This window comes from Beta vulgaris, chromosome 1 (assembly GCF_026745355.1).
Source record: "Beta vulgaris subsp. vulgaris cultivar EL10 chromosome 1, EL10.2, whole genome shotgun sequence".
Taxonomy (NCBI): domain Eukaryota; kingdom Viridiplantae; phylum Streptophyta; class Magnoliopsida; order Caryophyllales; family Amaranthaceae; genus Beta; species Beta vulgaris.
In genome coordinates, this window is record NC_079202.1 from 38,744,849 (window position 1) to 38,759,482 (window position 14,634).

Sequence of the window (14,634 nt, forward strand, 5' to 3'; positions counted from 1 at the left end):
TATACAACCCTTTTCATTTTCAAAATTGATGAAACTTGGAAATTCTTGATTCATAGAAACCTATATCAAAGTTATGGCAAATTGTAGCATATCCTTCAACTGAGTTGTCTGGTCCAACTTCACCGGTTTCCCTATTCCAGACCAAGTTTTTTAAATAGCTAGACAATTTCATCCCCAATACTTCAGATCAAGAGCTGGCAATTGAACGCATATTGGTACCATTTTCGTTCACTTCCTCCTTCTTCAAATCCATGTTAGGGGACCATGCTTTATTATCCAATAATTTCCTATCAAAAAACTGAAAGCCCCTTCCAATATGTGATCTCGTTGTTTCATCTTCTTCATCCTAACAATGAAAAGACCCTTTCCAATCGCAGCTACTTTATCAATTCCCTTTTTACCCAAATTCTCCAAATGAACGCATCCATAACTAGGAGAGGGAGTTTTCTTCATGATTATAAGCCACTATGAAAGTTGTTGTTATCCTTCTTTAGTTGTAGTTTCTTCATTGAACTTTTAGGAGAGAGAGCTTCACAACATACAGGGGTCTCCACCATTAATGTTTCCACTCCATGTAATTTAGCACGTGTTATTTCATCTTCTTTCCCTCCGATGATCCATATGGTCCTTTTTGTTTTCCTTGTACTTGTTTCTTCTGAATGTTCTTCTTCGCTTCTGTTTTCAAGTTTCGTTCCATGGCAACGACACGTTTAGGAGAAAGGTCTAGACATGCTTTGAAAGAAAAATGAGAGAAAAAAAGTTGATTTATTTCTATTTACTCTATATATATTCTACTTGTGTGCAAGTGCCATCATATTTTCTACTCTCTCTCTCTCCTCTCATTGCTCTCAAATTCGAATCAAGAAGTTAAGGATTTTTATGAAAATGATGAGAAAGTCCACTACTAGTTCTACGGGTTTGAAAGGTTCCCAATCGGCATTTCCACCTCCTCCTCCATCTTCGACCGACCGCCACCACTAGACCAGAAAAGGTATATTCTACCCCTAATGGTCCTGAATCTCCACCATTCTTTCATGCAACTCCAGTTTCCACTTTTCACCCCTCACCCTCTTCATAAATAGCCATACCATCTCCACCACCACAAAAAACCAGCACTACTATAACCACCGCAAACCCCATACCCTCCACATCTCATCAAATCATCATCTTTTCCACCACCAAAAACATAATAGGCAGTCATACAACACCTGTCAAAATTAGTTCCTAGTAAAACATCCTAAGTTCCTAACAATGTACTAGTATAAAAATAAAGTCTAACACATACAAAAGTTACTTGTAAATGGGTGTTACCAAAAGATGAGAGAGAAAGTTTTAGAGAGAGACTCTCCAAGCAACTTAGAAAATCGAGAAACCCATTCGAATATGCAAACCCTAAGAATTCCCCCAATTCAATTATGCTTTTCCCCAAAGCAATTTCAGCTCCTTCTCCTCTTAATTCCTGCCGAAAAGTATCTCTTTTCTCTTTCCTCATCCTTCTTCAATGTTATAGCCCTCTAGTAGATGGTAGGGTTGCAGGTGGCTTAATATCCCCAAATCAATTTATTAGCTATGGAGAAAGCTATAAAGTAGCCAAATCATTTCAATCCCCCTCCTTTTCTGTTAATTTCTTTTGTGGGTTTGGTTTTCACTCTGAATTTGTCCATAAATCTTCCAAGAACTACTTTAAGTGGGTAAAAGGTTTCGTGTTTAACCCTAATAAGTACGAGCCAGCTGGACCATTAGGGTGTATTATTTCTCAAACATTAATGGTGACTGTGAGTCCTCACTGGCAGAAGGAAGGCTTAAGATTCAGGTTAGTGAGCTTAGGTGGTAAAATTTCAATCTTTGTGGATTTGTTGTGTGTGCTGCAATTAAAGTATGCAAGGAAGGGCAATGATTATCTTTTCGTCCTTGATGGAGCATTTAATGTGATAGAATGGCTCATCCCTTTGGCGGATTCGAGTAATGGTTCTCCTAATATTTGTCTTCATGTCCATTACCCCTATAAAAGGGGTGCCTAGGTTAATTCTATTCATACTCTCTCTCTGCTTTTCATTTCCTCATTCCTGGTTGTTAGTAATCAATTTTTCTGCAAGTTCGTTTTCATTTATCATGAATACTTCTAGTAACTCTAAGAATGCTCTGTTGTCAAACCCTAACCCTAATTCTGATGAGGGTTCTCCTGTTCCTGTCTTAGATAGCCCTCCCATTAATGGGAGTACTCTTAATGATCCTCCCCATCCCCAGTCTTTTCCTAAAGCAGTTATTCTTGATCTCTGCCTCAGGTGCAGAAGGACATTTTAGAATTGTCTAAGTCTTGTCTGTTTGGTAAAATGCTATCTGCTCCTTTGGACTTGCGTACCATCATAGCAAGAACAAAGGCAGACTGGAAGATTATTAAAGGTGAGGTAAATTTTATGCAAATGGGTAATGTCTGGATTCTGTTGTGTTTTGCTAACCCCCATGATCTTTCTCTCATCTGGAGTGAAAGACCTTGGCATATTCAAGGTGATCTCTTTGTGTTGTCCTCATGGAAACCCTTCTTTGATCCTTATTTGGAAGAGATTAAGTGGGTGGATGTATGGGTTAGGATCCCTAGACTCCCTACTGAGCTCTTGTACTTTGATTCTATTGCTAATCTGTTAGCCTCTAATGATATTGGTGCCCTTGTGAAGCTTGATCACAGATCTCTCTTGAGAAACAAAATACGTTTTGCTAGAGCTTGTGTCAGAGTTGACATTCAAGGTCCTCTTCTTGAATTTGTTGAGGTAAGTAGAGTTGGTGACTTGGTTCATGGGTATGTTATTTGGTATGAGGACTTTTCCTCAGGTTGTTCCTTTTGTGGTGAATCTGAGCATGTGATTGATGCTTGTCCCCTCCTCACATCCCCTAAAAAGGAGGTTACCATTAAACTCTTAAAGAACCCTAAACAGAAAACTCTCTATGATACTCTTGCTAAGGCAACTTGGCAAGCTTGCCATGCCACCACAGCTGAGCAAGCAAATGTGGTGCATGTAAAGCCCAAGTACCTTTCAAAGCCTCCTGTTGCTAAGTCCCTTTTAAAGAATTTGCTTCCTAATGCTGAGTCTGCTGGTATTCTCCCTCCCCCTTCTGCTAAAGAGATAGTGTTTAAAGATGTTGTTAAGTCTGTTAACAAAGTTTCTGGTTCTGCTGCTGTTGTTCAAGGAAAAGGTAAAAGAAAAATGGTGATTGCCCATTCTTGTTGTTCTGATGAGTCCTCTCATGATGAGGCTGGGCCTATCCTACCTCTAGTCTCTCCGCCTCTTGCTCCTCCTCAAGGGAAGATTGTAGGTGCCTCTGGGTTGGCTCCACTCTCTAAGGCCCCTTCTCCCACTCAGGTGTTCTGTGCCTCTAATTTGTTTGATGAGAACCAATTTTTAGCTTTGACCTCCCCTGAGGTCCCAATTCTGGATGACTTCTGCTATGATGCTGATGATGCTACGTTCTGTATTGAAGACCAAGATGATAACTCTCCTGATGACATCAATTCTCTTGCTGAAAAATCTTTTGAGTCTATTCACTATGGCAATTCCATTGTTAAGCAGATTCAAAGGATGTGAGTGGATGCCTCCCACCCAGTGGAGCTCTCTTCTCCTTCAGGATCAGGTAAGAGGAGGATCGAAGACATGGAGGATGAGGATTATGCCTCATCTGCCCTGAAGAGGAAAAGGAACTAGCTCTTCCCTTTATTCCTTAATGCTAGCTAAATTATCTTTCTTTTGTATTAGTTATTAATGTCTATGGCCTTTTGGAACATTCGTGGCGCTGCAAGAAAGAATGCCTTGGTAGAAACGAGAGATTTTTGTGAGTCTCATAAGATTAAAATTCTAATGCTCTGTGAAGTGAAGACTCAAACACCACCCTCTCAGGCAATGATAAACAAGTGTGGGTTTACTTATTTTGATACCATTCCTCCAGTAGGTTTTTCTGGTTGTCTTTGGTTATTGTGGAAAAATTATAATATTAATCCTTTTAGTTTATCTGTTGTGCTAAAAGCTTCTCGTTTTATTTCTTGTTTAATTCAGTTGACTGCCTCTAATATTAAATATGTGCCATATTTATTTATGCCCCGGCTAAACAAGATTTTAAAAAGGAATTCTGGTCAGAACTTATCGCCTATACGCTCACGCTAGAACACCCTTTTATAATTTTTGGTGATTTTAACGAAATTTCTTGCTTAGAAGATAAATAAGGGGGTGCCCCTGTAGTGTCTGCGAGATTTTCCACAATGAGTCAAATCCTAAGTACTCTTCCTTGTATTGAAATTCCTTTTTTTCTGGCCAACGGTTTACGTGGCGCAAGAAAAAATCTGGCCTGGATAATATTCTTGAAGGATTGGATAGAGGGATAGCTTCTTTGACATGGATTGCTTTGTTTCCCCAAGCCAAAGTGAATCATACAATTTTTACTTCTTCGGATCATTGTCAGCTTGTACTAAACTATCTTCCTAATTCCCTTAATAAAGCTCCCCCGTTCAGATTTGAAAAGATGTGGTGTCTTAGGAAGGACTATGATATTCTTGTAAAGAAAACATGGTGTACTCATTTTGAGGGATCCCACATGTTTAGACTTGTTAAGAAATGTAAATTATTAAAAGAAAAGTCTAAAGAATGGAATAAACACCAATTTGGTAATGTGTTCTGACAGTTAAGGAAAGTGGATGACCGACTTAAAATCATTCAAGAAAATATTATTTTCGCCCCTTTAATAACACTTTGAGTGCGAAACAAGATTTGCTTCTTAATTAGTAAACGAGATTGTTTGTTAAATTTCAGTTCCGAATATTGGAAACAAAAGTGTAAGGCCGATTACCTTTTCTTGGGGGATTCCAACACCCCGTATTATCAGGCTCAAGCTTCTATTCGTAGAAACCGTAATCAAATAAAAGAACTCTATCTTCTTAATGGAGAAATTATTTCTAATACGAATGGAATAGCACAGGAGATCACAAGGGCCTTCTACGACTGTTTTTCGGCAGATTGTACCTCTTCATTTGATAAGGATCATGATTTCTCTCTTCTTGATTCTGTGATCTCTGACAAAAATAATGCGTTTTTAATTTCTGTCGTTTCGGGGGAAGAGGTTAAGAGTGGTGTTTTTGATCTAGCCCCAGATAAATCTTCGTGCCCTGATGGGTTCCCTCCATTTTTTTTCCAAAAGTATTGGTCACTTGTAGGTAACAGTGTTACCATAGCGGTCCAAGTCTTTTTCCATTCCGGACGCATGTTAAAGGAAATAAACCATACCTTTCTGGCTTTAATTCCAAATATTGACAATCCCTCGTCTCCTAATCATTTTCTCCCAATATGTCTATATTCTTCCATATATAGAGTCATCTCCAAAATACTAACTAATAGATTAAAGGATGTGTTAGGCCAAATTATTCATCAGCTGCAAGGGGCTTTTCTCCCAGACCGTCTAATCTAAGATAATATTTTGATAGCCCACGAAGTATTCCAATCTTTTAAAACTAAATCGGGGGCGATGGGTTGGATAGCCATCAAACTAGACATGGAAAAAGCTAATGATAGACTAGAATGGAATTATATTTTTGTTACTCTCGAAAATTTGGGTTTTTCTGCTACTTGGATAGATTGGATCAAGGTGTGTGTAACGTCGAACTCTTTTCTGTAATGGTTAATGGCATTCCAGGTGAGCAATTTTTGCCTTCTCGAGGTATTCGTCAAGGTGATCCTATCTCCCCTTATCTATTCATTTTATGTGTAGAGCTCCTAGCAAGGCTTCTCTCGTCTGCTGCGTGTAGTCCTTCTAAACCTATTGGTGTGCCTATTGGAAAATTTGGTGTGAGAATCCCTTTTTTAACTTTTGCGGATGACACAATGATATTTGCAAAGGCAACAAATTACAGTTGTCTAGTTATTCGATAGGTTTTGGACAAGTACCGTTCGATGTCAGGTCAGGTTGTTAACTATCACAAATCCTCCTTTTAATGCACTTCTAATGTCCTTCCTGAGGACAAGGCAGATTTTGCGTCCATTCTAGGTATGTCTGAATCTGATAGTCTGGGGGATTACTTGGGTTGTTCAATTATAAACTCAAAGGTCTCAAAGGAAACTTTTTGCCCAATTGTTAATAAAACTGTTAGTCAACAACCCAAATGGAAGGCCAATGCCCTTTCTCAAGTCGGGCGCTCAGTTCTTATTCAATCTACCTAGCCTCCAAATCTAGCTATCAAATGCAAAGTTTTCTGCTTCCTAAGTCTATTCTTCTCAATCTTAATAGAACGTATAGAAACTTTTTCTGGAATAAAGATAATGCTAATACCTCGCCTAACCTGATTGGTTGGGATCGTATTTGTAAGCCAAAGTCGGCGGGTGGTTTAGGTTTCCGTAAAGCTTCTATCAACAATCAAGCGCTTCAAATGAAGTTATTATGGTGGATTATCAAAGAGGATAATAATTTATGGGTTCAGCTTGTTCACAAACGCTACATAAAGGATAAAAGCCTGTTTTCAATCAAATCGTCTAAGTCTGCTTCTTGGCAATGGCGTAACTTGATGTCCTTGCGTTATTCTTTTAAAAAAGGTCTTAGATGGCAATTAGGCGATGGTTGGAGTATTCGGTTTTGGTCGGATAACTAGGTCTTTCAACACCCTCTGAATTCGATTGTTATGCCTACTCCTGGTACGGGTGAGTTGCTTGTACACTCTTGTCTATTGCCAAATGGTCAGTGGAATTCCCAGTTTCTTCTTTCTTTAGTCCCCCTTAACATTGTGTCTCAGATTTGTTCTATGTATATTCCTTCTAAGCCCCATCCTGACTCGTTGATTTGGGGGCTTACTGCTAATGGTGAATTCTCGGTTAAGACTGGGGCTCTTCTGCTGCAAGGTTTGCTCCCTTCTAACTCCCAAAAAGTTAAGTATTCCTGAATTTGGACTCTGGTTGTTCCTCCTAAAATTAAAAATTTTCTATGGAAAGCTTGTAATGATGGCCTTCCTTCGAAAGCTCGTTGGGAGAAAAGCCATATCTTCCTCCCCCAACAGTGTGTGTTTTGCAACCATCAAAGTGAATCTATTAGTCACCTCTGTTTTGCTTGTCCTTTTACTCGAGATATTTTTATGCATCTTAATGCTAGTTTTTCATGGCCGATTCCTCCCTCGTGCCTTCAGTCCATCAACCTTGACTCTTTTAGGTCAGCTCTTGAAGCTTGCCATTCTATCTCTTCCAAGATATATATTTCTAAATTCTCTTTTGTCAGGTGGTTTGTTTGGTATTTTCGTAACAAGTTGATTTTTAACGAAGAGGTAGTTTCTTCTAGAAAGGCTAGTTTCATTATTAGTAATTTTGCGGCCTCTTGGTCCAAAGCCCTTTGTGCAGAAACTGAGGGGTCGGTTTGTGCTAAGAGTCAGGCCCCTGTCCGTCCCACCACTCGTGTCGGGTCCGCTATTTGGCGGGCGGCTCCTGATAGTGGTGTCTTTAAGTTAAATTTTGATGGTTCCAAGCTCTCTAATGGTAGTGCCGCCCTGGGTTTGTCATCCGTGACAGTCAGGGTGATGCCATAATGTCAGGGGGTAGTCCTCTAGGATGCTTTTCTTCTATCCTCCAGGCTGAAGCCTGGGCCCTTAAAGATGGTATTGATGCAGCCTTGTCTCTCAACATTGTTGATATCATTATTGAAGGAGACAATCTTGCAGTTATCAATGCGGTCCGAAAAGTCTGGCAAATCCCGTGGGAACACTACAAGAAATTATTTCAAAGACGGGAATATTTATCAATCAAGGAGGGAAATTAGCTATTTGCCTTGTCTAATAGTATCAGAAAAGGCAAATAAAATTCCCCCTTTTTGATAATAAATAAGAAGACAATTTTATCATTTTGCCCTATTTGATATCACCTAAACGGACAATATTAAATTTGCCCTCTATAATATTACCTAATAAAACAACTTCATAAATTTGCCTAAAAGACACCTACTAAGGGCATGTTCTCCTAGCTTATTTTCAGTTCAGTTCAGTTCAGCTCCCATCAGTTCAGTTCAGTTCAGCTCCCATCAGTTCAGTTCAGTTCAGCTCCAATCAGTTCAGTTCAGTTCTTTTATAACCATTTTGCTAAATATTATTATTATTATGTTGGTATAATTTATTTTACTAATTACTCTTATTATTATTATTATTATTATTATTATTATTATTATTATTATTATCATCATCATTATTATCATCATCATCATCATTATTATTATTATTATTATTATTATTATTATATTATTATTATTATTATATTATTATTATTATTATTATTATTATTTTATTATTATTATTATTTACTATTATTATTATTATTATTATTATTATTATTATTATTATTATTATTATTATTATTATTATTATTATTATCGTTGTTGTTTCTATATATTATTTTTTTTATTATAGTTTTACTCATTATTATTACTATTATTATTAGGAGGAACATGGTTTAGGTCAAAGCACAAATAAACCCACTTTTGTTAGCCCATAAACCAACCAAATCGCGTCAAGACGGTTTATGATGTGATTTTCGCGGTCCAACCCAATCATTAATTTTATTACTAAATATTTTTATATTATTAAAATAGTTATTAATTTACTTCTTAGATATTATTATTATATATCATCATCAAGTATTAATATATTAATACAAATAATGTAAAATAATAATTTTTAATTATCATTATTATCATTAATTATTATTAATTTATGATTATGAATATTATTTATTGATAACTATCATTTAAAAATATCCAAAATACTATTATTATTATTATTATTATTATTATTATTATTATTATTATTATTATTCATTATTATTACTTATCATTATAATTATTATTTAATATTCATATTATTATTGTTTAAAATATTATTTATATATTTATTACATTCAATTTAATTCAATTTAATTTAATTTCAATTCAATTTAATTTAATTTCAATTCAATTCAGTTTAGTTCAGTTCAGTTCAGTTCAGTTTAGTTCAGTTCAATTCAGTTCAGTTCAGTTCAGTTTAGCTCCAATAAGTTCAGTTCAGTTCAGTTCAGCTCCAATAAGTTCAGTTCAGTTCAGTACAGTTGTTTTATGCCGAAGAGAATAGGCCCTAAGGCAATTTATTTGTTTGATATCTTTGAAAAATTTAAAGGACAATTGAAATATTTTGCCCTCTTTGAAATATATTTATAAAGGCAGTTTATCTAATTTTGCCCTATTTGAAATTAACTAAGAGGGCAAAATAATGTAAAGTATTTGTCTTCATCAAAAAAAATGTAAAGTATTTGTCCTCCTTGATATAAGTGAAAAAAAGAAAAAAAAAGTGAGAAGGAAGGGCCATAACATAATTAATAATTACGAAGTCCTCCTTGATATAACTAATGAACAATCATAAACGCTGATATTTTTCATCCTCAATATCAGACAACACACAAAACAATTGAAGCTCAGCCGATTCGCTACTACTCGTTGAAGCTCAATTTTACGCAACAATTTTGTCACTATATTCAACCTAATCCATCAGATTGTTCGATTACTTTTGGAATCAAAAGCGAAGTTGTTCGAAATCGAAGCTTATTGAATCACCATAACAATATTTTTTCAATCTCCGCCTTTTTAATCCCAAGGTAAATACCTAATAACTTATGTTTATGGTTCAATTTGATGAATAAAGTGTTTTATTATATCTGATTCAAATTTTTGTTTATATTTCGTTTTTTTCACTTTTCTATCCTTGATTTTTCTGAATGATTTTGCTTATGAGTGATAGATTTGTATGCTTGTATGTGTGTTTTGTGTTATTTTGGTGAACTTAGGTTTGGAATTTGAAAATCTGTGTTTCAATCAGATAAATTGTTGTGAACTAGGTTTGGAATTTAAAATTATGTATGTATGTATGTATGTATGTATGTATGTATGTATGTATGTATGTATGTATGTATGTATGTATGTATGTATGTATGTATGTATGTATGTATGTATGTATGTATGTATGTATGTATGTATGTATGTATGTATGTATGTATGTATGTATGTTACGTATGTATGTATGTTACGTATGTATGTATGTTACGTATGTATGTATGTATGTATGTATGTATGTATGTATGTATGTATGTATGTATGTATGTATGTATGTATGTATGTATGTATGTATGTATGTATGTATGTATGTATGTATGTATGTGTATGTATGTATGTATGTATGTATGTATGTTAGTATGTATGTATGTTACGTATGTATGTATGTTACGTATGTATGTATGTATGTATGTATGTATGTATGTATGTATGTATGTATGTATGTATGTATGTATGTATGTATGTATGTATGTAGAATTTCAAGTTTAGTTTGGTCAAAGTCCCTGCAATTTGTTCGGTCGACTTTGTTTCACTCGATTTCATCCTCATCTTTCTTTAATTTCACTTTAATTGATTCATCCTCAAATTCAGGTTTGTTTTCTTTCAATTAGTTTGTAATTAATTAATTATTCTTCTGATTTACTTGATCTTAAAATTATGCATGTCATTAATTTTGTGTGGTTCACAAATCACAAATTTTCCATATAATCTTGTTTATATTGATCTGAAATTCAATTTTGACTGTTGAATAGTGTTGATGCTAGCTATAAAGTGCTGATGCTGCTGAATAGTGCTTAATTCTCTTTTCCTTTGGTAGTCAAATTCATATGTTAACAGGATCTATAATCTGGCTGAAATATTCAGTTTTTATTCAAATCCAGTTCATTTATATGGTATTCATGAAGTGGAGCACGTAATTAGTTGCTTAAAGTTCCACTTATTAGCTATACTAAGCTCAATATATTACGTTATTTTCACACAAGAAGCATATGATCTTGCTAAATGAGTATTCAACATTTCAATTGGATTCAGCTGCGTTTTGTATTGTAGTTATAGGATCAAAGCTATAGGATCTGATTTTGAAAAATGTAGATGTGAAGTCTATAATTGGGCTGATTTTTGTGCGATGTCGGCGTCAAGTATTTCAGGGGTAAGGATTTCGTCCAATTTTCGGTTGGTCTGTGGCTTGACTGAAATTGATTTGGTTGCTTGCAAATTTTACATTGGCTTGTTTGATTATTGGTTGGCCTGTGGTGTGATTGAATTTGTTACGGTTGCTTGAACGAATTTTGTTATTTTTAGTTTTTAAATGTTTGTGATATTTTGAGTATGAACATGAAGTTGCTTTCTGGTTATATAAGTTCTTTCAAAGCTTTTTCCTTGGACTTTCCTGAGTACTTTTTTTTTTTTTTTCCTCTTGCATAATATTTTCCAGTCATCTTAGGATAAGATGCATCTAGTTGCACAGTAACTTGTGTCCTGCATTTCTAATATCAAGGGCAAGAATTGCAGAAGAAAGAAATGCCTTGTTTTTCTTGCCTAATATGACAATATGTGTAATGATATGAAATGTTTCTCTTGCATTTATTTTGAGTTTGTATGGAGTTTTAAAAAAATAACATTCCTTTAGTCTAATGGCCTTGCAATTTTTTTGTTCAAATTTTTACCTATTTAACTACACTATGACTGTATGTATGTATCACTGTGAGATGAAAACTAAACCAACAGATGCAGCATATATGCTTTGTTTAATGAAGTTCTCATTAGCATGGTCTTAATAATTTGTTATTCTATGTGCAGCACCTATGGAAGCAATGATGAGGATGGAGAAGATTCCACTTCTATAAGGGTGGCTCGACTTTTTTGTGCGTACTAGGTTATAGCTATTGGTTCATATGGTGATCCCTTTTTGTTTTGGAACATGTTAGTTTATGTTTAATAGTGTAAGTCTTTGATGATATCATGTATAGATATTGAATTATTGATGAGGTTAATAACTTATTTTGGTTTGGTGAAATGATAAACAGTACTTATGTTGTGACTTATTTGTGGGCCTTTTCATCTCTATTCACTTGTGTTAAAAAGAAAATAGGAAAGGAGGCAATGGATAATTGATAAATCAAAGAGGGCAAAAGAAATTGTCCTTACTGACATTCAAAAAGGGCAAAACTAATTGTCCTTATTGATAATCAAACAGGGCAATACTAATTGTCCTCCTTGATGATCAAATAGGGCAATACTAATTGTCCTCCTTGATGATCAAATAGGGCAATATTAATTGTCCTCTTGATGATCAAAGAGGGCAAAAATTATTGCCCTTCTTAACGATCAAAGAGGGCAAAAATTGTTGTCCTTCTTAACGATCAAAGAGGGCAAAAGATATTGTCTTTTTTGATGGATCAAGGAGCGTAATTTTCTTTGTCTTATTTGGATCAACACAAAGAGGGCAAAAATTTTAGTTTTGCCCTTGGAACTTAATACAACGGGGCTACAAGGGCAACGGGAGGGCAACATTACAATTGCCCTTGTAGCCTAAGGATGCAAAAATTGGACCAAAGAGGGCAATTTTAATTGCCCTCTTTGAGCGAGCTTATTTGTTGTAGTGGAAATCAGGAGTATTGTTAATGATATTCAATCTAATCTCTGTCGTTTTAATTCATTTCAGATGCAACATTGTTTTAGGGAAGCCAACAAAGCGGCGGATTTCATGGCCCGTCGTGCTCATTCTTTCTTGGATCTTCAGAAGTGTTCCCCCCTTCTGATTTTGATTTTTCTCTTGTCATCTGAAATGATGTTTTAGGTTGGCCTCCTCATTAAGGAGGTTTCCTAAGCTTTCTTTCCTTATCAAAAAAAAATGTACTAGCATAAATAAGGTCGAATTCACATAGAGATGGTTGTTGTAATCTAGCTTCTAAGGAATAGGGAAACTAAACAAGATCTGATATATGGGAACTAATTCTAAAGTAATACAAAATTAAGTTCAAACTAAAAAGATCTAGGGTAATGCTTCACCATGTTCATACTTATAAATTATCAAAATATCATCAAAAGTTCAATTAATTAGATATCTAGAGCATAGGTCAATCCTCCGATCAAGTCTTAATGCTCTCAAATCATTCCGCCGTACAGTCGCTAACATAGTCAGAATTGCTAATTATAGGTTTATATATGTGTGTGTGTGTGTGTGTGTGCGTGTGTGTGTGTGTGTGTGTGTCTGTGTGTCTCTGTGTGTGTGTGTTTCAAGACTCGAACCTATAACCTCTCATTTGATATGCTAATGCACTAAGCAACTACACTACAATAGTCATGTTGATCTTTGTGAGGGAAAAAATCATTTAAAGGAAAGATAATATTTTTTTTTTGAATACTTCAAATGCACGTTGGTAAATAATTTGGGGCGTTTCTTTCGGGACTAGAAATATTCTTTCATTAAATTCCAACTTCATTTTGGCTCCAATTCGCACTCAAAAAAATTCATAACGTTTCTTATCGATATGGCTTCCTTCCAGTTGCTCATAATACTCAAGTTTAGCTAATCATACTCCAAATACATCCTCAAACCCTGAAATTCGTCAAAAACAAATAAACATACCAAGTAGGAGTAATGCAATATGAACCTAAATATGAATCTGAATTCTCTGAAATGCAACCTAAATGTACCTAAAACTATATGTAAATATGACACATCAAAATCCCCCAAGATAAATCATTGCTTGTTCCCAAGCAATAAGACAATAGACAAGGGAAAAGTAAGAGAACCTACAATATGGACTATAACAATAACAAGGCCTAACACTCAACTGAACACACAAGAGATATAATCACTACATAAACCACGCATCGAAACAATCTCAAACAAAGTCGCATAACATATCATGTATCGCAATCGCCTCTCCAACCATATCACAAACCATCTCCCCCAAGTCGGACTTGACCGAACTTGACATACCTCATAATAGTTATGTGCACTCAAATTTAGCACAACAACAAATCAAGTCGACTCAATTGCACAACAAGAATGTCATCCTTTTCCGTCCGCTAAAATCGGACGCTAAAAATGCGGGATCGGACGCTAAAAGACTGATGCAAAATCCCTAGTCGCTAATTCTTCGATTAGCGTCCGCTTAGCGGTCGCTAAAAATTTAGCGTCTGAAATTTCAAATTTAGCATCCCACTTTAAAGTCGGACGCTAATTAGCATCCGACTTTAGAGTCGGACGCCAATTAGCGTCTGTCTTTACTAATTAGCGTCCGACTATAATCGGATGCTAATTAGCGTCCGACTTTAGTCGGACCCCAGACGGTAATTCTCTCCTTTTTTTTCAAATTAGATCCTACAGATTATAGAAAACATATACACATAAATTTCAACATACAACAAATCAAAACTTTTGAAAAACATCATTCTGAAACGTAAATCATTAGATCTAGCAGTTACGATCAATCAATCAAACTGCGAAAACTTAACATACAAATACCATAGATCTACATGTACATGTTCTACCAAAACGCGATATCAAAATCAACGAATTCAACCAAATCAAAACAATATAACATCAACTTTTCGGAATATAGAAAAATTAAAAATGAAGTTCAAAAGAATAAGAGAGATACCTGAATACCGTGCTCAAGACAGTAAAGCTCCCAGTAGGCATTTCCGACCTGGATACCAGCTTGACCGATGTGGATTGAAATGCACTCCCTCATTTTGGCTAAAGAATTTGACTAGATCTGAAACGAAGAAAGAATGTTGAATAGGAGAGAGAAAAAG

The 14,634-nt window shown here is 35.3% G+C and overlaps 1 long non-coding RNA gene across 1 annotated transcript; it reads left to right on the forward strand.

Moving 5' to 3' along the window:
- Window positions 1-10,328: 10,328 nt before the first annotated feature.
- LOC104895560 (uncharacterized) lies at window positions 10,329-11,909 on the forward strand. The gene is made up of 3 exons (XR_007268367.1): window positions 10,329-10,455; window positions 10,915-11,014; window positions 11,665-11,909. It is a non-coding gene; the product is annotated as an uncharacterized LOC104895560 (long non-coding RNA).
- Window positions 11,910-14,634: the final 2,725 nt, after the last annotated feature.